This window comes from Lepisma saccharinum, chromosome 2 (assembly GCF_977018435.1).
Source record: "Lepisma saccharinum chromosome 2, izLepSacc3.1, whole genome shotgun sequence".
Lineage (NCBI taxonomy): Eukaryota > Metazoa > Arthropoda > Insecta > Zygentoma > Lepismatidae > Lepisma > Lepisma saccharinum.
Window position 1 is genome coordinate 41,591,570 of NC_139230.1, and position 24,918 is coordinate 41,616,487.

Genomic DNA, 24,918 nt, shown 5'->3' on the forward strand with positions numbered 1-24,918 from the left:
AGAAACCAGCTTCACTTACGTCGCCCAACAAACTATCTTTAAACTATATTCACTGAATGCACGCATTCGAGAACGATAAAATTACCTCGGTTGTTAGGATTTTATTCAAAGCTATAAAGTTGCTGCAATCATTCTCAATTTGTCGACTGCGGTGTCCAACCATCTAAACTCTTTTTAATAGTTTCCGTTGCAGGCTTTGACGTCTGGAGTCTGGACACGCAGTCAGTAAAATCCTCTGTGGTATTTGTGTTGTGAGTTTCCAATGTGTGTTCGTGATTGTCCCTTCATTCACTTCATCTTATCACCATTCTTCCTCATCTTCGCGTTTAGCCAAAAGTGATAGAAAAGCGAAGTAAAATCAATCAACTCAATCAATTAACCAATTGTTTCCGTTGCACGGCTTACATCAGGTGACAACATATGACAGCGATTCTAAGAATTTCCAATGGAAAATGGAATTTAAAATGGAAATCGTTCACATGATAAGAAGAAGAAGATGCAGTAACGAACGTTTGTTTGCGCTCCGCAAATTTGTTTAATTTACTCAGTTCTTGTGGCTATACTGGATATGCCTGTTATAAAACAAATGCAGTAAGTACTGTAGATTATATACATACATAAATCAATCGAAACTAGTGATGTAATGTGATATATTTAATCATTTCTCGTCGCTCAATATAATGTAAACAAAGAACAGAGTTTCAACGACAAGTGTAGTCACACAGTTTATACAGCATGATTCATAATCGTTCGGCATGAATGCGTGTGCAGTGTGTTCGAAACCTGTTTCGAGGCAAGAATTTTTATCAAAAATAGAGTGTAGCAACTGTGTTAATTGGTTTCATGCGAAATGTGTTCAGCTGAAAGACGTAGATGTAGAATTTATAAATTCTACGAAACAAGTATGGCGCTGTAAAAATTGTGTAAAGGATAGACGCAGTAGTATATCTCTTGAAAGTGTTTCGGAACCAAGTGAAATGAGTCAGCCGTCTATGATGGATGTATACAAACTCTTGCAAACGCTATCAAAGGAAGTGGAGGAACTGAGGAAGCAAAATAAAGAGACAGAGCGGGAATTGAGCAAATCATTGGATTATGCTCATCAAAAACTGGATGAAAATGTTGATTTAATAAAAAAGCAATCCGAGACCATCGCCACATGTCTTGGACAGGTGGAACGGCTGCAAGAGGAGAACACTCAACTCAAGAAACAACTTCAGGAGACGCAGTTGCAGCTTGATGAACTTGAACAATACGGGAGAAGAAATACAGTGGAAATTTTCGGCATTCCCGAAAACCCGAATGAAGATTCTTATGAAATTGTGAAAAATGCAGGACGGGCTCTAGATATGCAAGTGGAAAATGAGATGATAGACACTTGCCATAGGTTAAGGAAACTTCCCCATCAAAAATCAGCCGGTATTATTGTCAAGTTTGTAAGGCGGGCAGATAAAGAAAAAAATGTACAAAAACGAAAGGTTAAAAGGAATCTTAATTGTACCCATGTAGGATTTTCTGGTAATGACAGTGTATATATTAACTAAAGCTTAACACCTCTTCGTAAGACCATATATGGTCAAGTAAGAAAAATATAACGAGAGAAAAATTATGCATTCTTGTGGATTGACAGTTCAGGTACGATTAAACTAAGAATAAGAGAAGGCGACAGGAATGTTTTTGTTTTAAAGACAATTGAAGATATTACTAAATTGGCATGACTCTAAATGGCTTCCCCAAATGACATTTCCATTTACTATCAAAATGTTAGAGGTCTAAATACAAAAACACAAGAGTTTTATGTAAATAATATTGTGAATAGTTACGATATAATTGTTATTACTGAAACTTGGTTAAATAGTGGTGTATACAGTACTGAATTGTTTGATGATAACTACAGAGCATTCTCTGACATTCGCTACGAGACTCGGCGGCAAGCTGCCCGGCATCAGCGCTTGTCTTTCCCGGTGAACGGGTCAGAGACAGTCGCTAGAATCGGCTATTAAAATTACAGTTTTCATATTGTGTACTAACCTTGACTAAAGAAGGTGTTGAAAATTATGTCCCTCTGCTGCAACACATTCCTGGCATCTCCGAAGGAAATTGGCATTTACACGTGCAAGTTCGTCTACTGCAATTCTCCCGATTTTTCGTACAACACCCTCTTTTAACTCACGGATGGTGTGCGGATTGTCTTTGTATACTTTATTTCCCCATTTTCTTTCCACTTTTATTCAGAACTGACCCTGTTACTCTAAACTGTTTTACGAGGTTTAATGTAAACGACTGGCCTCCCCGATGGCGCAGTGGTAGCGTCGTCGCCTTGTAATCAAGGGGTCCCGGGTTCGATACCCGGTGGAGGCACAAGTGGTTCGGATCCCACTTTAAACTGTAGGTCCAGTCCCGATTAGCCTTACTGTGCATAAAGTGGACTTACACCAAATCAATCCAATCCAATCCAATGTAAACGACTGTCGCGGACCCATTGACCGGGAAAGACAGGCGCCGATGCCGGGCTGCTTTCCGCCAAGTCTCGTAGCGAATGTCAGGGATGCTCTGTGTAATGTGTTCCGACATGACAGGTTAGAAAATAAGAGAGGAGGAGACGTATTAATTGCTATTAAGCATAATATAAGATCTGATAATATTATTCTAGACAATAATAGGGATATTTTATGTGCAAAAGTAAACTTAAATAATAGAATATATTATGTAATTGCTGTATACTTCACTCCTTCTTCAACTCTCAATGATTATATATCGTTCTATGATCTGTTTGAAGACTATGAAGAATTACAAAACAATAACATTATAGTAATTGGTGATTTTAATCTGCCGAAAATTGTAGATTCCAACTATAACCTGCAAACAGGTGGAACTTGTTACAGAAGTTTGGATAATTTCTTGAATCTTTATAACTTACATTCTATTAACAATATTAAAAATCACAATAGTAGAACCCTAGATTTAATTCTAACAAATGTACATAACAATATCATCGTAAATAGGGATGAGATGCCTCTTGTCAAGGAAGATCTTCACCATCCGGCTTTAATATTAAATGTGCATTTCAAAATATCAACAAATGTGTTGAAACCAAATCCAGTCGAAATATTAGATTTTAAGAGGGCAAACTTTTTAACATTATACGAAATGTTACGAGACATAAACTGGGCTCCCATTATTAACTATAGCTGACAGCTTTGCTTCATACTTTCAATCTGTTTATGCTGAATATCCTAGCACATTCGAAATTACCGATGAACTTGAATTAAAGGTATCTAGTTCACTCACTAATGATGGGATCACTGACAAGGAATATTGGCATGCAGTAAAAAAAATAAAACCGAAAAAATCCAGTGGACCAGACGGAATTCCTCCATATGTAATTAAGGTTTGCGCCGAAGTGCTTCAGAAACCATTATGTTTTATTTATAATTTAATAATGAAGACACAATGTTTCCCCAAGATTTGGAAATTAACTAAAGTCTGCCCAATCTTAAAATCAGGTGAAAATACAAAAATTGAAAATTATAGACCAATTGCTGTAATATGTGCACCTGCTAAAGTGTTAGAACAAATTTTATTTACAAGAATATTCAAACATGTTAAACTACATAAGCGATTGCCAACATCGTTTTTTTTTTCAGGTAGATCTACTACAACCAATTTAACAAATTTTGTGCAAGATGTATATAATGCATTCTATTGTAGATCTGCTGTACATACAATCTATATTGACTGTGCAAGAGCTTTTGATAAAATCAACCATGATATTCTTCTGCATAAACTATCAGGCTTTGGTTTGACAAATAATATGTTGAATTTACTGAAATCATATCTTCAGGGTAGGAGACAATATGTAACTTACAAAGAATCAAAACCATGTGAATATACTGTAAACTCTGGTGTCCCACAAGGATCTAATCTAGGACCTCTCTTATTTATTTTATATGTAAACGATCTACCAACTTGTGTTAAGAACTCACAAATTCTTTTGTATGGTAGTGATATTAAATTATACAAAGTAATTAATGGTGTAGACGATACAATAGATCTCAAAGAAGATATAGAGAAACTATATGAATGGAGCTGCTTAAATGACCTCACATTTAATACAAATAAATACTACTTTATGCAATTAACGAATAAAAGAAATAATTTGAGGTGTAAAGGTAAAAAGGTAAAGTGTTCCCCTGTGCATAGCACCACGCCATGAAGGCGTATAGGGGGTGTGGGGGTAACGCCCCACACTTTCTTGATCCGGTCGTGAGTGGGGGTGATGTGATCAGCATCACGCCCCTGACCGCCTTTACCCCCCAGGGTTTCCCCCAGGTACCCATGTTATTCGACGCTGGGTAGGCGCCGGGGCCGCTTCCACCGTTAGAAAAGTTCCCGGATTTGAACCGGCCGGGGATCGAACCCGGGACCTTGAGCATGGTAGTCAGACGCGTTACCGACTGAGCCACCGACATATTCAATTTGTGGTAAATTACTTCCAGAGGTGAATCTAATCAAACACCTTGGCGTTTTCATTGATTCTGATTTGACCTTCAAAGAACACATATCATATATGGTAAATAAGGCCTACAGCTCATTAGGTTTTGTTATAAGGAACTCTAGAGATTTTAAGAGTATACATTGTATTACAACTCTATATAATAGTAGCATAGTAAGAAGTAGACTTGAATACGCATCCGTTATTTGGTCTCCAATGTATAGATCGTACGAAAATAGCATAGAAAGAATTCAGAAAAGTTCCTAAGGTATCTGTTTTACAAAAAAATATGATGTCCCCACGACAAAATAACGTGAATTATAATAATCTGCTTGACATATTTGGTTTTAAGAGTCTTAGTAATAGGAGGAAAATATTAGAACAGTTGTACTTGTATAAAACAATTAATGGTGTTTTAGACAACAGCTCCTTTCTCGGTCAAATACAATTCAATATAAGAAAAAATAATCTGCGTAATAGAAATATTCTAACTTCTAAAATTTCAAAAACTCAGAAATATAGAAACTCGCCAATAAATAGAATGTGTCACAGTTACAATATACTTGTTGCAAACAACCAATGTGTAGATTTTTCACTTCCATTTGACCATGTGAAGGCCATATGCAAAAAATCTTACGCAGCATTACACTCACTGTACCGCCTAAAAAACATTTTACCACAAGAGGTAAAGAAAACACTTGTGGAATCGCTAGTTTTGTCGCAAATAGACTACAGCGACTTGACGTATGTTGACCTCAACGGTGAACTAGCAAGACGTCTACAGCGAATACAAAATGCATGTGTACGTTTTATTTATAACATGAAATATTTTGACCACCTTATCCCGTCTTTCAAAGACCTAGGCTGGTTCGACCTTTCAACACGGATTCGCTTCCACGCTCTTACAGCGCTCTACAAAGTAGTGCATTCAGGAGAACCCCCTATCTATTTTCACAATTTCAACCCCTAAGCGCAGCACACACCTTTCTACCCGTTCACGAAACAACTCCCTGCTCACCATCCCCTTCCACAAGACAACGTTTTACGCAAATTCCTTCACTGTCACTGCCACAAGAGCGTGGAACGACCTCCCTAATGACATATGAAACTCTTCTCTCGGCAATTTCAAATCAAAATTAAGAAAGCATCGTCTGGAGGCAACTTACCAGTACTGAAAACAAGGAAACAAAATAAAATGAAACCTTTCTTGATCTAAATTTGCAGGACAAACACCGACCGATTTTTCTGTATTTTAAGTATTTTTGTTATGTGTGTGTTCATGCTGTACGTGCATTTTTTACGTTTCTTACAGCATGTGTATTTTTGTGTTTTTTATTTTTTGTGTTTTTTCTTCTTTCTTTTTGTGTGTTTTTTATCCTTTTGTGTTTTTTTTATTTTCTTTGGTATTTTGATGTTTTATATTTCGCAAACTGTTAGATATTTCAACTAAATTTGTAAAATGTGAAGTAGAGATGGTTAAGTGTAAGAAAAGGCTTGTGCCTTAACTTCGCCATCCAAAAGAAGAAGTCAATAAAATAAATAAATAAAATAAAAGAATAATAGATTGAGTACTATAGAAAACGAAACTCTGATAGAATATAGATTGTTTAATATAAATGTTACAATTTACGGTTGCAATACTTGTGAATTACGTATAAACCTCTTGCCTAAATGTATGTAGATAAGCGTGTGTATATATATATATATATATATATATATATATATATATATATATATATATATCGTCGATGTTTTCACGAACTGGCGAATGTGTCAACTCCCCTGCATCACGAACCGGCGAATGTGCAAAATATTGATTTTGAGAAAAACGAAGTTGAAAGTAGCCAATTTTGCGTTACTTGCGAATCATTGAAAAAAATATTCGAGCTAAACTATATTTTGAGATAACAATAAATGCTGTGTGAGAAGGTAGTTCACATGAGAAGGAACACCGTAGAAAGAATTTTAATGAACAATAAATGAACAAAGGATTTCATTGAATCTATTCGTCAGTTCGTGAAAACAAAAACAAAAATTTGGAATATTTTTAGCTTGATTCGTCATTGTAATTTTCACTAAAACTGCGAATTCTACAGTTCAAGGCTAAAACTTTCAACTTATTTATTGGATATTTATACAGAATTAAATATTAGGGCAATCCTTAATACACTAATCATAACATACATCATAACAGTTTAATACGTAAGAGTGAGAAACAGATAAATTCACACAACACAACCCGAAAATAAATTTCAAGAATAATAAAATTAAAGAAATAAAATGTAAGGAACAAAATAGTAATACGTTGACCAACACTAGTCTGTTATCAAATACAAAGTTAATAGACGCAAAATGGTTGTACAATTAGTGAGGTAATCTGACATAGAAGTCTTTATAATCAGGATGAGAAATTATTACTCCTTGACATAATGACAGCAAGTCCTGGTATTTTTTCATAGGCAGTTTTGGCTTTGAAGTAAAAGCCCTTGGTGGTAAATTGTCCTCTTTAGCATTGCGTGGATTACGAAGTGATATACTAGAGTGTGTGTTTAGGCTATGCGATGTTTTTATAAATATATTGGGACAACCCTTGCGTACTTGAATTTGCATGACTTTTGTCCAGTCCACGGGTTGACCCTCATTTGTTGTTCTAACTTTTAGGATACGCAGGTACTGCGAATATTGTTTCCAATCTAATATGTATTTAGCATGCAACTCATGAACAGCATATGGTTGTTTCTTTCTTGCCATCCTGATTACCGGGATGAGTTGGGCAGGGATGAAGATATCTTCACTCCGTCGAAGTGCGTTTTCAGTTGTACTGTGAATAGCATCACCTTCACTTTGTCCGTGACTCGCTTCGAAGAAGAAAACATGTATGGTGTTGATGTTTTGTGCTTCATTGTTTAAAAATAAACGAACATAGAAGGCAGGATACTGTTTTTGTTCTGAGATGCACATCCATCGGCGAAGAACGCTACCTGGTTTACACCTTGTTCATCTTTCATCAGCAGAAACTTCATTAAGTTTGTTGCAACTTCATTCGGACCTCTTTTCGATAATCCTTCGTGCCAAACGTAGCAATGAACGCTTTTACTAGCTAATTCATAAATTGTAAAATTGTAGGCTGTTAATTTTCTTTTGTAATGCAGTTCAGTTTGTTTGCTCTGTGGTAGATTTATGACTTGCTCCATGTCAAAGCAAGCAGCCACGAACTCCTGTGGATTTTGTACAGCTGTATCTTTCATCGCACCTTTAATTTCTCTCACCTTCTGTTTTTCCTGTATGTGCCCCTGTTATATTTTTCAATCAAGTCAGAATGATTAGATAAACAATTAGCTGATTTCAATGAGTTGTACGTCTCTCACAAACCACAAAGATCTTTTTTTGTAGAACGAAACTTTAACTTCATACATTTAAAAACGGATCTGTATAAGGAGTAACATGCCGAGCTGTTTGGAAATTCTTTTTTGAATAGTTCATACATCTTTGCAATACTTAAGTTGGACGACAAGTACTGTTGGCTAGAACTTCTGCGGCAAAAATGAGATTCCATCCTAGGGAACATATTTATGTGCTTTTTAATATCTGTACGCATTTTTTCGTCTCTATCTTTTAACGTTGCCTGACGTCCACCTCTCGTTTCTTCTTCTACCATGCACTGGTTCTTTAACTTCATTAGCATTGTCCTCACTTGTCTCTCAGCAATTGCAAGTGTGTTATGAAACATTTTACGACATACTCTTTGTCTTAAGTTATGGTCATCTGGTAAGAAATATTGAAGCGTTCTTTCCTTCCTCTTTTTATCTTCTGACTTCGTTGACCTTACAGGAGCATTGGAAGCGATGTACTTACTCAACCATTCTCGTTGTCGGAAAACATTTCCTAAATTATAATACGCATTTCATTCTTGTGTTGTCATCAAAATCATTGCACTTCAATCCTCTTGTTTGGCATGTCCGTGACTGACAACGTGGACGAAGCAATCTGCGAGAAGGAAGAATAACTTGATGACTGTTTTCACTTACAAACTCATAACCCAAAGAACGACAGGCTTTTACATTTTTTCTTACTTTTTTCCTTTTCGGAAACCCTTCGCTTTACTGGAGTAACATCCCCCTTTTGAGAATCATCAACTTTAAAATCTGTGTGGCTTGATCCCGGAGGGTTGTTTTTCTCTTGTGCACTAACACGTCTGTTGTGCTCGGCGCAATCCAATATGAAGTGATTGTAACAAACCAAATCCTGACACGTTACGCATGCAGCAAAAATTTCTTCTTCACAATACAAGGAACTATATACAGCGTGAACATTCCTCGGTGAGGAATGTACGGACGATTCATTATCACTGGAAGTTGTAAGAAAATCAGGATCCTTGTCCTCATCATCCGCTAACGTTTCTGAAGAACTGTCAACGTCACTAACTACTGCATTCGAGTCATTGATCACACCACCTGATCTCTTCTTTGAAACTGACAGAGGAAGTTCATCATCTGTATCACCACTTTCAGAATCTTCTTCCATCCCGATCACAATACCTTCATAATAAATTTTCTCAGGATCCCACCACATTTTTACTTTCGCTCCATATTGCAACTTCTTCATTCCATGGGGGAGTGTAAGTTCTTGGTTTCTGACGATGTTAGTACTGCCATCAGTCCACTTCACAAGCACGTCCTTATTCATATCTTCTGAATAATTACACAACGAGCCACACCACTAGAAGGCTATTCTTCAAAATAATATCAAAGAAATATGGCATTTCTTTTATAAACCATTCGAAATAATTTAGTGGCGAGAAGTAAACCAGATGATTGCCAATTTCATTGAAAGTCTCAAAATATAGACTGTACATTGTTCCAATAGAAATAGAAACAACTGTGCCTTACATATTTTCTGATATCTTACAAATGGGTTATATTTCTTATGAAAAAAATGAAATATAAAACGTTTTATTACAGTGGCATCTGTTAGGCAAAATGTAGTCGAACTGACACATCCTAAACCTTATTCGTCGGTTCGTAAAATTATCACAATACTAGTTTTCATATTCGTCAAAACGTTGTCCAGCTTTATCTCCTAAGCAATATTTCATAGAAACTTGAAACTTTGTGAGAGCAAAGTATAAGTTGTTCCAACATATACAGCGTCAAAAACTCAAAATGTCAAATTTTGCACATTCGCCGGTTCGTGATGCAGGGGAGTTGACATATTCGCCAGTTCGTGAAAACATCGACGATATATATATATATATATATATATATATATATATATATATATATATATATATATATAGTAGTGTGTTTGGTAATATTATTAGCGCACACATAGCGTACAAATGAAGAGGTTATTTGATTAAACAGCCCGATTTGGCTACACTTAAAACTATGCCAAGATGCCCATATGCCCCAATTGCTCAAGTGTGATATGCTCTCAAAATCCCAAGAACCCTGAATCCTAGTGTACAAATGAAGAACCCTCAACAGACAGATTTGGCTACACTTAAAACTAAGCCAAGTACCCATATGATCTTATTGCTTACAGTGTGCTACTCTGTCAAAATCCCAAGAATCCTGAATTCTAGTGTACAAATGAAGAACCCTCAACAGATTGATTCGGCCATGTGTGCAAAAGCTACATCTGTGAGATTGTTGTCCATAAGCTTGTCAAAAATATGCCCCTCTTGATATTATTATAGCTACACTTAAAACTAAGCCAAAATGCTCATATGAGCTTTTGCTTACACAATAATATAAAGTAATATATGCTTAACCAGAATATTTTAATTAGACACCAGGCTCAACTTGTTTATCTAGTACTAAGACAATGTAATATGCAGAGGACTTCTAGAATTGCTCTGTCACTCTCTCATTTCTTACATCATAAACATATGATTTTTCACCTATAAGAATAACACTACATATGGTGTCATCAGGGAGTGTATCATGGAATTCACAGATAATTTTAATGTTTGTCCTGTCATTAACCACAACTTGTTTCCTTTTGGAGGTGTTGATGACAAACATGGGTCTCTGTGCTTTAAATTCATCTGGTGTGTAATACATGTCAGTATTGCCAGTAGTGACTCTTTTGTATGCTGTAAATGCCTCATATAATTTCAGAAAATCATCCTTGGACATGTCTAAATTATAATTTTCTCTAGGAAACACCTCATTTCTGCCATTTTTAAGATATATGTTCTTAATGTTGCAGCTATCAAACTTACTTGAATTTTTTTCTTGATTATTGTGTCTTCCAGTCTGAAACAGTACCACCACAAAATCTGGCATGTCATATTGTATACTGGAGAATGAGTTTGTAGCATCAAATTCATAATAGGTACCAATGGCAGGCTTCTGCACACATTGATATGTATAAAATTGTAAAGGAACCTGTGGATTTTTTAGGATATCTGCTTTGTATTTAAGAGCATAGCTGGCCTCATATTCAACAACCGGGATTCTTAGCTCCATAGTCTGAATAAGGCACTTGCCCTCATCAGGTGGCAAGAATTTAATGAACTGTACCTCATCAAAGCATTATTATCATTGGCAGCTCTTCTAAATGTAATTCTTAAACCACCCTTCCACATAATATCTTTGTAATCTGAGAAGAATCCTGGCAACAGGCGCATAGGAAACAATACTGTGTGGCTTTTAGATATTATTTTATCACCAGCCTCAAATCCACCTATTTTGTAGTAAGAAGCCTCGGTGTTGGATAATTTTAGTGTGGCCAAAGCTGTAGATGTAATACCAGGGTAATCCACTCTGTTTATAACAACACCATGTTTTCTGATCTCAATTTCAGAGAACAGATGTGGCACAAAATTGTCTACCAATCTTATATTTGAATTTGCCGGATAATCTGTACCATCGAGCTTTACAACATCAAATTTGATGTATAGATCTGCTCTGTGGGGGTGTATAAAGCCATCCCCTACATCAAGATCAACCTCAATCTCTGTGTTGGGTTGATTTAAATTTGCAAAAGTCCTCCTGTTTGGGGGGAATGATTGTAACTCATAACACTCAATATTTTCCATTTTTTTGTATGTATTTTTATTTACATATTAATCTCTATGATAGCAGTTGTTGTGGCTCCAGCAAAATCAACTAATTCTTCTTTTTCATTAGTGACCATCAACTCAATGTAATCTATTCTATTATGGCACACAGGAAAATATAATGTTGGTGATGGAGTGTAGATGATCGGTTCCATAAATTCAGAGTTAGGTTTGAATGTTGCAATGATGCCAGTTTGTTTGTGAGTGCCTATGCTATTTGATTTGGTGATCATACCCTCGGCCACATTACAGTGAATATTTAGAGTCTCTATGGCTAAGAATTTAGGTATATTAATAGCAGTGTGTTTGATGGCTGGTTCAAGTTTTGTGTTGTTCTCAAATCCTAATAGTTCTCCTATAGTACCCAGATCCACTGTTTCTGTAGCAGACACAATCTCTACTCTGTGAGTGACAGAATTTTGAGTTAACACTATACCTCTGGGTAACTGAGCATTTAGAGTAGGCAGATTATATTGCCCTGGAGTGATGACAATTTTTTGATCACCAACTGCAATTGTGTTGTTGTGGTGTGTAATATTAGGGATCAAGTACATGCCATAAAATGCTCTGAGAGCTATTGTTTTGGGATACACTATATCATCATGTAATTTGAGTTTCAATATTGAATTTTGGCTGGTGAGATGGAATACCCCCATGATGCTTCAGATACCACAGGGCTTTTTGAAAATCTTCAATTGATGGTTTATTTATTTGAGACAGATATCTAAGAACAGATAAACACAGATGTCCACAATTAACATCTTTGAAATTTTGAACACGGGCATTATTGTAATAAAGATTAGTTGATTTTAGATATTTTACTAAATTTTCAGGTGGAACACCTCCAAATGAATCAAACACAAATGCCTCATCTTTTAAATATTTAAGATAACAAATCCAGTGAGTGCCCTGATTTTTGTACTTATCCAAATTAACTATGCCACACTCTTTGTTGAGTGGTTGTTCTGGTAAAGAATCAGACATGTACACACCTCTAAAATTTTTGATGCCCAGTGGCTTGATTAAATATTCAATATCTTGGTTTGTAAGCGGCTCTTGTTTTTTTAAACTTATTCATGGCTCTCTTAACACCTTTGCCTTGTTTCTCCATGGCCAGGTTATGGCGCTTCAATTCATCTAATTCTGCTCTATTTTTCTTGGCATCTATTACTGTTTTTGCTATGGCAGCTGATCCCCCAGCCAAGCTCCCAACAGCCCCAAGTGCTGCTAAGATGGCCGGGATAGTAAATATGAAACCCCCTACATGTGATTTTTTCCTGGATTGCTGAAATTTTTTTAATTGGGGGTACTAAGCAACAATTTCATACCATGGCCCTTGGCAATACAAGAGCTTTTTTTCTTGCGCTGCTTTTTGGTTAAAAGACTATCAATAGTTTTAAGAGATTTGAGACCTGCATAAGGTATTTGATACATAACACCCTTGGCCTTCATTGTAGGTTTATTATATATATATTCACAACCCCCACCCCAGTTTTTGTTTGGTGTTCATAGCTATGGTGGTCCCCAATGCTGCTATTCTCTCACTCAAAGAAGCATCTTTGCTTACAAATCTACCAAATGCAGCCTCTTCTAATTTCTTGTCTGCAACATGTCGCCTATCAAGATCAGAATGTGTGTTGTATGCTATGTCATGGTCTCTACAAGCAGCATCTAGGGGATTAACACCAGGATCACCTCTGTTTAATCTATGGTCCAGTTTTGTACCGGGACCACAATACTGATAGCCTGGAATGTGTAGTTCAAATGGCAGCTTGTTTATGATGTCATTAACCAGCCCCCGACCCTCAGAGATATTCCAAAATTTAGGTGGTAGAGTATTAATAATTTTTATAAGATATCCAATCCCCTTAGTGTCATTCACTATAAAATTAGACAATTTGGTGCTTATCATGTCCATAATTCCAACCTTTTCATTGTAAAAATTGTGGTTGCCAGCATTTTCCTCCCCAGCTATCACCAGCAACCTATCTACAAGTTTCCTGACATCATCAACCCACACAAATTCTTTAGGCAGGGTGTTGTATTGTTTGATCCCACTACCTGTCTTGATCTGTGACCATATGGGCTTGATTAAGTTGTTGTATTTTGCTCCACTGCTAGACTTGACTCTTTTTTGTGTGGGATCATTGTTCTGGTATAGAGCATCTGATTTTATTAATATTTCTTTGTAGTGCTCATAATCTTGATCTGTATAGCTGCCATGTCTCTTCCTAGTCATCAGTTCCCACAATCCAGGTGTGCCAGGATACTTAACAAAACCACCTCTTTCTCCAAGATGAGATTCCGAATATACAATCAGATCATCTCCCATAAATGTTACTCTGAAATTGCCAATTCTATGTATGATGCTACCATCACGCTCTGTGTCAGCATATAAGCCAAAGACCTCATCTTTGTTGTGTTTAGGTGTGCTTAAATATTTTTGAGCAAGAAGACCCAATTCAATAGGATCCTGAGTAGCTTCAATTCTTCGAGGAGCAACAGGACTAGGTGTATGAATACTAGAAAGTGGGGTGATTGGATAATCTAATATGTTCCTAGCAGCTACAGGTACAAGCTCTGTGATCAAATTTTGATTCTGCTCTGTAACAGTTTTGATATTTTTACCTAATTCACTAATAGCATCAATAATAGGTTGTTGTGTTTGCTTGTGTTGTTCATAGATTCCTCGGTTCTCTGATTTCCATCCCTTAAATCTTTTTACAAGATAATCTCTTAATTTAAGATCATCAATAATTGGCCTTTTCATGGTTATTTATATATGTTTCAATGTCTAGAAAATTGTTGATTTTATTTCTGTATTTGCCACTATTGGGTTTCCTTGTCATATCAATTGTGACAAACCCATTGCTGTCCTGGTTCCAGCACCTACTGCAAAACTTGGAAAAATCATTGTAGCTCAAGTCACCACCTACATATTCATCATGTATGTGTTTGAGGTTGGTATGATCTTGATGAAACACACATATAAAACTGCTGTTGTCTCGGATCAGCTGCTTCGGTATTTTAGAAAAAGTCTGTGCCAGGTAGAAACAATCTATGTTTTTGTGTCGGCCCTGTGTAAAAAAATTTCTAACCTTGTTTTGATTATCCAGTATAATGTCATCAAACACAACAACATAATTATCAAGACAGTCATGGAGTGGCTTAACATCTGATTCAAAAGTGGCTATATCCAGTCCATCATATAGCTTCATCAGCTGCTGATATTTTAATTGTTCTAAGCTCTTAGAGAAGACATACAAATGCCTGTTTTTCCAGTCTAACCAGTTGGGTGATAATAAAAAATTATCAATCATTAGTGTAGTTTTACCACAAGCCGATGGCCCAACAATAAGACATCTAATATTATCAGGCAGCAGCTTGCCATTTCTCTTAATCTGCTGTTCAGGATCTGGCAGTCTCTTTATAACATCCCAGGTGTTCATAGTATCACTTTGTCTGCCTCGATCCAGCTGTGTTCTGGGAGTCCTAGCCATTTCACCAGTATCTTTTTGCCTTTTCTGCGGATGATTTTTTCTATGAGATATGTGTCAGGCTGCTTTGTTTTGCTGAGTTCTTCTTCATAAAACCTGCCTTTGAGAATTTCTCCTCGGTGATCTTTTATTATATATGTGTATCGGGTCCCAGGTTTAACTTGAACCACTGTAAATAATTCAGTCCTCCAGTTTCTGGTAAAGCCTCTTTTGAATAAGTGCTTATATTTGCTGATTCTTACTTGATCACCTATCTTGTATTTGGCTTTTTTTGTTGTTGGCTGGTATCTAGGATAATAAACAGTACTGATCAATTTTTGCTCATCAGATGAAGTTACCTCAGAGGGCTTCATGTTGATTGTGGAATGGACCGAGTTGTTATATCTATCTAAAAGTTCTGGTAGGATACTGAGCCATTTATAATTACCTTGAAGGGTAAATTGTTTATACATATGATTTTTTAGGGTTTTGTTGAATCTTTCTACAATAGAGGCCTTGAGATCACTGTAACTCGAGTAATGTTGTATTGACTGGCTTTTAATAAATTGTTGGAACACAGAATTATAGAATTCTTTGCCATTATCTGTTTGCAGATAGTGCGGTGATCTTCCACTCTGATTAATGATTGTCCTGAAGGCTTCTGTAACACATTTTCCAGTCTTGGATTTGAGTGGCACAGCCCAGGCAAATTTTGAAAATGTATCTATGACAGTGAGTAGATACTTGTAGCCCTTGTTGATCTTGTCTAAGTTTTTCAGCTGTCCACTTGCCATCTCAACCAAGTCACACTGCCATAAATCATCTATGCCTTTTGTAACCACTGGCAGTCTCTTATAATTATGTCTGGCTTGTCTGTGTAATTCATCAACAATAATTTGTCTAGACATAGTATGTAAACAAGAATATTGCAACTATAGGGTGTTCAGCAGCTGATACTACAGGATTTTCTAAATACAGTTTGTCTCCTATTTGTATATTAAATTCCAGAGAGCCATCATCTTCAGCATAAGATGTCTCTAATGTATTGGGATCTGTAAAATCCTCTAACTCTACACTGGTGACCTTTGCTTTGTTATCAGCATTTGTTACTGATAAGGTAGGGTAGTGGTGTGCCTGTGGTTGTAGCCAATATTTGATCTTGATTGGTCTAAGTGTGCCCCCAACAAAAAACTGGTAATAAAATTGTGCAGGGGACAGCATATATATTTTGCCACCTGTTGTAAATGGTGAATCATATTCTTTGTTGGGGATACTGTACAATTCAAGGATTAATGTATGCTTTGGATTCTCAATTATGCCAGTTATTTCTTTTTCTGCTGTAAGCAATCTACTTGTTACAGATTCAAGGTGCTCATTGATAGTCCTAACAACGTCATCATGGCCTGGCTTGATTTTTATGTCCACAACAAGTTTCTTGTATTGTTGCACAATTTCTTGAAGCTGGGTGGCAAAAACAGACAGAGCATTTGCTTGGTTGGATTCCATGCTTCCTAGCTGTTGCTTGATGTTGGCTACAATTTGCTGTAAATTTTCAACAACTGCCAATTTTGAATTTTGAGCAGTAAGATCATGGACTTGTCTTCTGATATCCTCAAACAGGGCATGCAGTTCATTAATATGTTGATTAGTTGGTAGAGTGGCCACTGTCTGAGTAAGTTGTTTGATCTCTGTCTGGATGTTCTTGATATCTTCTGATTTCAATATGCGATTCACAGCTCTCTTAATATTTTTAAGTTCCTGTGATGTAGGCAGATTTGATACAGTATTCTGCAAAGGTTCAAGTGCCAATTTCACATTATTTAATTCAGAAGCATCAGCCACACTACGCATAGCATCTTGGAGCAGGGTTATGTCTGCCTGAGTAGGTGTTGATTGTTGTAAAATTTCAAGCTTTGTTTGGATATCATCGATCAAGTGTTGAAAATGAGATAGCTCAGATTCAGTGTTGAGGTTTTCAAGTTTTGTAATCTGTTGCTGGACACGGACAGGGGTATCTACAATACCAGGCAAGCGGGATTGTAGAGATTCTTGTACACTTGTCAGATCACTTTGCTCTGCTGCTATGGTACCCTCAAGATGAGTTATGGTACTCTGAACTTTTCCAAAATCTTCATATGTTTCAAGTTGCAGCTTGATGTTGGCAACACTCCGAGTTATAGCACTCAAAGCATCAGAAGATGGCAAGTTGTTCATAAAATTTTCAAGTGTCTCAATTTTTTCTTTAACCTCGGCTATGGCATTGTTCAAGGGATCCAGATTAGGTATCTGTAGTGATTGAATCTGTTCCTTTAGAGTGGAAATCACTAGATCAAAATCTTCTTGTGACTTTATGCTTTTGACAATTGTTTGGAGCTGTGTCTGGACATTATTTATCTGCTCTTCCAATTGTTGTTTCAATTGCTCAGAGTTGGTGGCCTGGGTCTTAAATTTGGCTTGAAGAGTTGCTACAGCTTCCTCTAAATTTTGAAAATTATCTAATGTAGCCAAATCAGTATATTTTTGAAGCAGTAATTTGAGTTCTGAATCAATTTTAAGAAGAGGGTCCATGCATTGTGATTGTAAATTTGTAATTTCTAGTTGAAGACTGGCATTGAGTGTGGTTTGTAAAGCTTGTAAATCACTTCTTAATTTTTTGACTCTGACATCAAGCATCAGAATCTCATCACGGTGATCTTCATGCCTTGTATGGCCAAATATATCATTAGGCATTTTTGTTTTAGTGGTTATTTATTATTGAATATCTAATTCTTAATTCTATAAAAAAAGGTATAAGCTTGTCATAGGATCCTGGGACCTCAATATATAAGCACTCACCAGCAGAAACAGTATATACAGTGCCAGAAATCATGTTTGAGTGCTTAATTCTATAAATATTTCTCCCTACTGAAATCTTGACATTACCCTCGGGAGTTGTAATAAATTGTAATTGACCACCTACAGGTAATTGGTAATGATTTAAATTATTGTTAAATATGTACAATGTTTTACCTGTTTCATCATCAACATCTGTAAGTATGCTGTTCAGATGAATAATTAACAAAGCACTTAGTTTAGATATTATATCAGAAGAGGGTGCTGGTGTTGGCAGGTCCATAATAGCCTGTTTTTTGAACCCAAATAAGTTCATAGGCATGTTTATTTATTTCAAATCATGCTCTGTAATTGGGCATTGATTACCACTTTTCAAATCACAATGACCCCATGGTAGAGTATGTATGCCACATGATAAAATGCATCTCTTATAATCATGTGGGTCCAGAGCCACTTTCCTTACAACATTTGTAGTCAACAAGTGATCCTCACTCTGAATTCTGCATTCTGATGTTCTGATTAAACTCTGGGTTTTGAGACAATTTTTGTAATCTTCAAATTGGAGCTCTTTGTCTACAATTACTCTGCCAATGCCCTTGGCTTTTTTTGCAACAACACCACTACATGTTTCAAAGCTATACATCTTGGCCCTTAACCCAGCAAATGCCACAATAACATCACCAAGTGTCTCATCTTTTAACTTGCCAGGCACCTTTTTGTTGTGGGGCTGAATTTTTGAATGTTCACTGGTATCAAAATATTTAAACAATTCAGGCTGTGATATATCTTGATAAACATCTTCTGTCTGAATATCAAGAATAAAGCTATCTGTATCGATGTACATCAGTTTTACACGATCATTATAAAAAGGCTTCAACACATCATAATACAATTTTAACATGTGTAATTTGGCCAATTCCAATATCACAGCCCCTACATAAATAGGCTTATCAAACTTAATCTTTGTTTTTTTCATGTTGAAGAGTGCCATATGCTCATCATAAATTCTTCTGTAGTTGAAATTAGGCTTTGCTATCAATTTTTTGCTCAGGCTGGGGTCAGTAATTAATTTAACATCAGTATGTTTTCTGACATTTTCTATGGTTTTGCCATACACTGAATTTACCATCAATTTAAACAAGGTCTTATCAAATTGGCTCATTGCAGATGTTCGAAGCTCTGTGTTTGTATCAATATATGGCTTCAACCATCTTGAGTGCCTGAACCTCAAAACTTTGCCAACTTTGGTCACTTGAACACCATGATTCATCAGGAACTGGAGGTTTTTGTAATATATGACATAATCCTGTTTTGGCTCGAGAGTCATCATGAGCTTCTTCTGTTTAGAGCCAGGTGAACACTTAACCTCAGGAATTGGGGGCAGATCAGAAAATGTGTTGTGTAAATCATCAGGAATTGTCAGATCAACTTCTAAGAACAGGCCATAGTTACTGTCATCAAAATCCTTAAGATCTTCAATATTGAAATCTTCAACCCACTCAAGCCCTGCATATGGCAATTTATCCATCATAGCATAACCATACAGGCTGTTGGCATCTACATACAGTATATAATTTGATGGCAGTGCTGGATCATAATTGAGAATATATTTGTTATTTGCTCTGCCATATCTCTGAGAACATTGTACCATGCCTCCTCTTATACATTGCTCCATAAACAGATACATGTCCTGATCTTGGATCAGATCCAATTGCATTTTAGTGTTTAAAAACATTGCAGACCATGCTAGGCCTGGAGCACTGTAGAAATACATTGGATCCAGCTTATAATTTTCCATCGATGATTTTCTAAATGCCTGAAGTATATCAGCTAAGAGAGTCACATCAAGTTTTAAATATGCCTTGTGATAATCACCAAATGTCTGGCATTTTAAATTGTTCCACATCAACTGGGCATGGTGATAATCATCATCAGTAATTCCAGATGCTCTGAGTTTGCTGTAGAACTCTTGTTGTGGTGGCAGAGAACACTCATCAAATTTAGAAAAACCTGTAACATAATCATTTGGGTATACACCCTTCCGCCTAATTAATTTCAAGTCTTGATTTGGAAACAAAGCACATGTGATTTTGAATTGATCATCAGATAATTGACTGGCCAGTGTAGCCAGGCTAGCAGACAGAATTCTGTAGGAATCAAGAAATCTTAAGTGAATGTTAACACCATTAACTTTAATTATCTTGCTAATAGCAATATATTTCTCATTACTTTCTGCTAAAATATTTAAATTCTGCTTGTCAAACCCCTCATACCTGATCAAATGATGAAAATCATAATTGGATGCACCATGGCAAAATATAGGGACAAATTTTGGTCTCTGGATCTTAATATTACAGCTATTACACAGGGCCATTTTGAATTTACCATCTGTATGAGAATGGTGTTTCACCTTGATATTTGTATCTGAAAATTCAGAATCACATACCGGGCATTTTTCTGCATTGTTGAAATCTTCAATCTGATCCTCTGTTAAAGGCTTCATGGGTTTTGATTTTAATAAGATATTAGATGCTATGTTATGGCATTCATTTTCTATTCTATGTGCAAATTCTTTGATGGCATCTGCTCCCATATATAAATATTCTTCACTAACAACCCCATCCTGTACAACCACATAATAAAAACTAGAAGGTTCATGTAACTGGTATGATGTAACTGAAGAATCATCAGGATCTGGACTGCAGAATGCAAGGGGTTTGAGGTTTGATTCAAAATCACAGACTATATATGCTGGGTGTTCCAACAAGGCTTCAAATTTTTTGAATTTGGCATTTTCATTTGGGTTAGGCATAAGCATATGAACAGGTTTATGATTCCCACAGTATTTCAGATGCTCAAGTAACTTGTTTTTAGCAATTTCTGCATTCACTTCCCGAAGCCCATTCACCATTTTTCTACCAACAAATACAGTCAAACATCTTCTGCACAACTTGAATATTGTATTGGATTTGCCTTGTTGTTTTCTGACTAAAGCTTCAAGACTGTGTATCAGAGTGTAATGGTGTGTGTCATCCCCTTCAATTAAGAGCAGATCAATCGGAACAGCATCATCATCATCAAGTGTACTGATTCTGAGAGGTGCTATCAAGCAATTGCCACGGCCAGTAGAACAAATAAAAACATTAATAGATAATTGTTTACCATTGATATCCCTGGCCTTTTTTTCAAATTTATCAATATTCTGGACAGACATTGGATATTCTAAGCCCTCCATAGCATCATCAAAATCGTGCTCATGTTGTTTATAATAAATTATTCTTTGTGGATCCCTTAAAACTGGATACAAAGCAGCTAAAATACACCACAGAAAACATTTCTCATCAATATTTTTTATGTTAACCACGGCTTTTTTGTTTTAAGAACCTTGTAGTGGGCTGAATTCAGAAATATTAACATACAGCTTGTGTGAAGTTCCGCATAGGCTCCATCCTGATTCTTTTGCTGCAAATTCAGAGTGTTTAATATTCAATTGCTCTATCAAACTGCTTATTATTTTGTCTAAATTTGCATTTGAATATACAGCTACAGTTTCTGTTATGTGGGGCTGTGTAAATTTTGTGCCATTTGGCTTCTTATATTGTATAAACAATTTGAGGGACAGCTTATAAGAGCCATTTTGTGCATTTAGAATTGCCTGCACATTAGGATTTATACTGTTCAAAAAATTCTTAATGTCACATCTTGGTTCTGATACAAACCGGTAATCCCTAAGTTGGCCAGCAAAACTGCTATGGATGGGTGGTGCATAGCGTGGCTGCTTTGCTGCTCTAGCATTAACAGGTGTTTCAAGCTTCCTTTTCAGACCAGATGTAGATGGCTGTGAGGGCAATGTTGATTACTGTACATAACAAGTACACTTATGCCTATTGTAATATGCTTTGCTTAATATTTTATGGCATCTTGGGCATATTTTTGTAGCCTTTCTGCATTTCTTAGGATCACAATTATGCCGGTGCCTAGCCCAATTAGAACTAGATATATTTTTATTGCATTGATTGCAATATTTCAAGTTTGGCATTTTTATTGTTTGTTTATATAAAATTTCTTGGTCCAAAAAAACAGAACTATGGATAGAATGCCAAAACAATTATAACAGCAGTTAGTGGCTGAGCTGGTGCTTTTATACCCAGACAACAGCAGTAACTAGGCTCTGGTGATCCCCAATATAAAATAATTTTGCTCTATTATGCTGTTGTATAACACACTTTACCAGGTATCAAACCTGGAAGCTATCAGCTGGATATCAGCTAGCAGTGAATATTCTCAAAGTCTCACGTGTGGGGATATTATTCTGCCACATGTATTTCAATCTCACACATTTTACCAGGTCTCAAACCCAGGAGCCTTTGATTACAAGGCAATAATACCAACACTTTGCCATGAGGAAGGCCTACACATTTTTACCAGGTTTCAGACCCGGAGCCCTTGATTACAAGGCAGCAAGACTAGCACTTCTCCATGGGGAGGCCTCAAACCCAGGAGGCTTTGATTACAAGGCATATAAGCTATGGGACTATGCCCACACTCTACTGAGTATAGGACCGAGGAGTTATGAGCTGGATATCAGCTAATACAATCAAAATTGGATTTTAACTGTGCAATGAATATTCTCAATGTCTTACTTGTGTATATATTATCAGAGCAAAGCATTTTGGATTGGAGTCATGCTGTCATGCAAGAGGGTAATGTTCTTTTACTAAGAATTTTTCCCCTATTACACAGAAATATTAATGGAAGTTTTATGCCCTTTCAGTGAATTGGAGTCAATGCCATATCAATAATGCCCCTTTTAGCCTATTTTTCTTATGCATGCCAACAATAATGGAATATGAAATTCCCTAAGCGTGCATAATTTATTGTCCGGGGCAAGCAATTACTTAGCTCAGAAATATATTAGTCTGTCAGACAGTTTCGATCGGGAAAATTGATGCATTTCTGAGCAAAGTAATTGCTTGCCCCGGACAATAAAACTGATCAAAGATTAGAAAGAAAGCAGGCTGCAAATTAAATTGTTACCTACTTTTGTCCAAGTAATCCTGTATTGTATTAGATCTGTAAGTTGTTAGAGCATGAGGATATGAGCATTTTTGGCTTAGTTTTAAGTGTAGCTATAATAATATCAAGAGGGGCATATTTTTGACAAGCTTATGGACAACAATCTCACAGATGTAGCTTTTGCACACATGGCCGAATCAATCTGTTGAGGGTTCTTCATTTGTACACTAGAATTCAGGATTCTTGGGATTTTGACAGAGTAGCACACTGTAAGCAATAAGATCATATGGGTACTTGGCTTAGTTTTAAGTGTAGCCAAATCTGTCTGTTGAGGGTTCTTCATTTGTACACTAGGATTCAGGGTTCTTGGGATTTTGAGAGCATATCACACTTGAGCAATTGGGGCATATGGGCATCTTGGCATAGTTTTAAGTGTAGCCAAATCGGGCTGTTTAATCAAATAACCTCTTCATTTGTACGCTATGTGTGCGCTAATAATAGTACCAAACAAACTACTATATATATATATCATGTGTTACGTATGTTGTATGTTATATGTACTGTACGTGAATGAGTGAATATGTGTTTGTATATCTCCATGTAATTTCTATTGTATTAATCAAACACAGTGTACGCCTTCTGTAATTGGAGGTTCAATCCTCTTTAGAAGTGCAAAGCATAAATAAATAAATAAATATAGTTGAAAACTACATTTAATTATCTTGCGTTTTTTGGAGGCCCTGTATATGTATATTCGCAAATGAGTTTAAATTATATTATTAAAAGGCCCCCCCCCCCCGGTGGCGTAGTAGTAACGTCGTCGTCTTGTAATCAAGAGGTCCCGCGTTCGATACCCGGCGAAAGCACACAGTGGTTTGGTTTGATTTGTTGTTTTAAATCCACTTTATGCAGAGAGATGCTAATCGGGACTGGACCTACAGTTTAAAGTGGGATCCAAACCACTGTGCCATGTGCCTCCACCGGGTATCGAACCCGGGACCCGTTGATTACAAGGCGACGACGTTTGTACAACGCCATTCAGGAGGCTCTATAGCGGTTCGTATCTCACTTTAAACTGTAGGTACAGTCCCGTGGACTTAAAGAACAAGTCAAACGTAGATTATTTTGAACAAAACTGCACATTTTATGATGATTATTGATCAGGTGTTTCGCAGTTAATTTAATAATACGTTGCGAACGCTTAAACCATTACAATTATACCGTTAACAGCGTCTGTTAACAATAATTTCTTTCTTTCACGGTCACATACTTAAAAAGAGTCACTCCTCTGTCGTCAGCGCACGCTCTCATTTTGTCTAAACAGATCTCAAAGGTTTCATCTCGAATTGAGAGACTGGAATTCAAAGCATGCGCTAGAGGAAGACCAGAATATGAGGCATACAACATACGTGCTAGAAAAGTTTGTGGATCCCAATTAGTAAGGGTGAACTCAACGTAAAGCACAGGCAATCCCAGAACTTGGTTCTGTGTAGAGAAAAAAGATCGCCGAGGATTGGGGGGGTAGATGCTGGGAAAGGGGGAGGATTAAAAAGAAGTCCGGAAGTTTCCAGGAGCGAGAATGGCCTGGGAGCCTCATTTCCGAACATCTGTACCTTAAGGCACGAGCGTTGTATGTTAGCACCTCGGGGTCCACATTACGTGCGGCAATTTTGAAGGAAGAACGACTTCTTTCTTTTCTTTTTTCGTTCCTCTTAAACTTTTTACACTTTTCGTGCTGAAAGATAAAAAAAATCGATAACTTACCAGCCGCGTGTTTGTGCTTCATTAACACGCACGAGTTCAAAAGCCGATCACTGTATCATTAGTATCGATTAGCCTCCATGTATAAACGAATTTTAAATGAAACCTTGTGAACCAATTACTAGGAAAATTGAGTCCTTGGTAAAGAAAATCGAAATATATGTCGATGCAATTGTATGTGCACAATTTGAAATGTGAATATCTAAAAATTTGTATATTCCAATTTATACCCAAAGTCATTACCAGTACTTGAATGTACAGTGAAAGAAAAA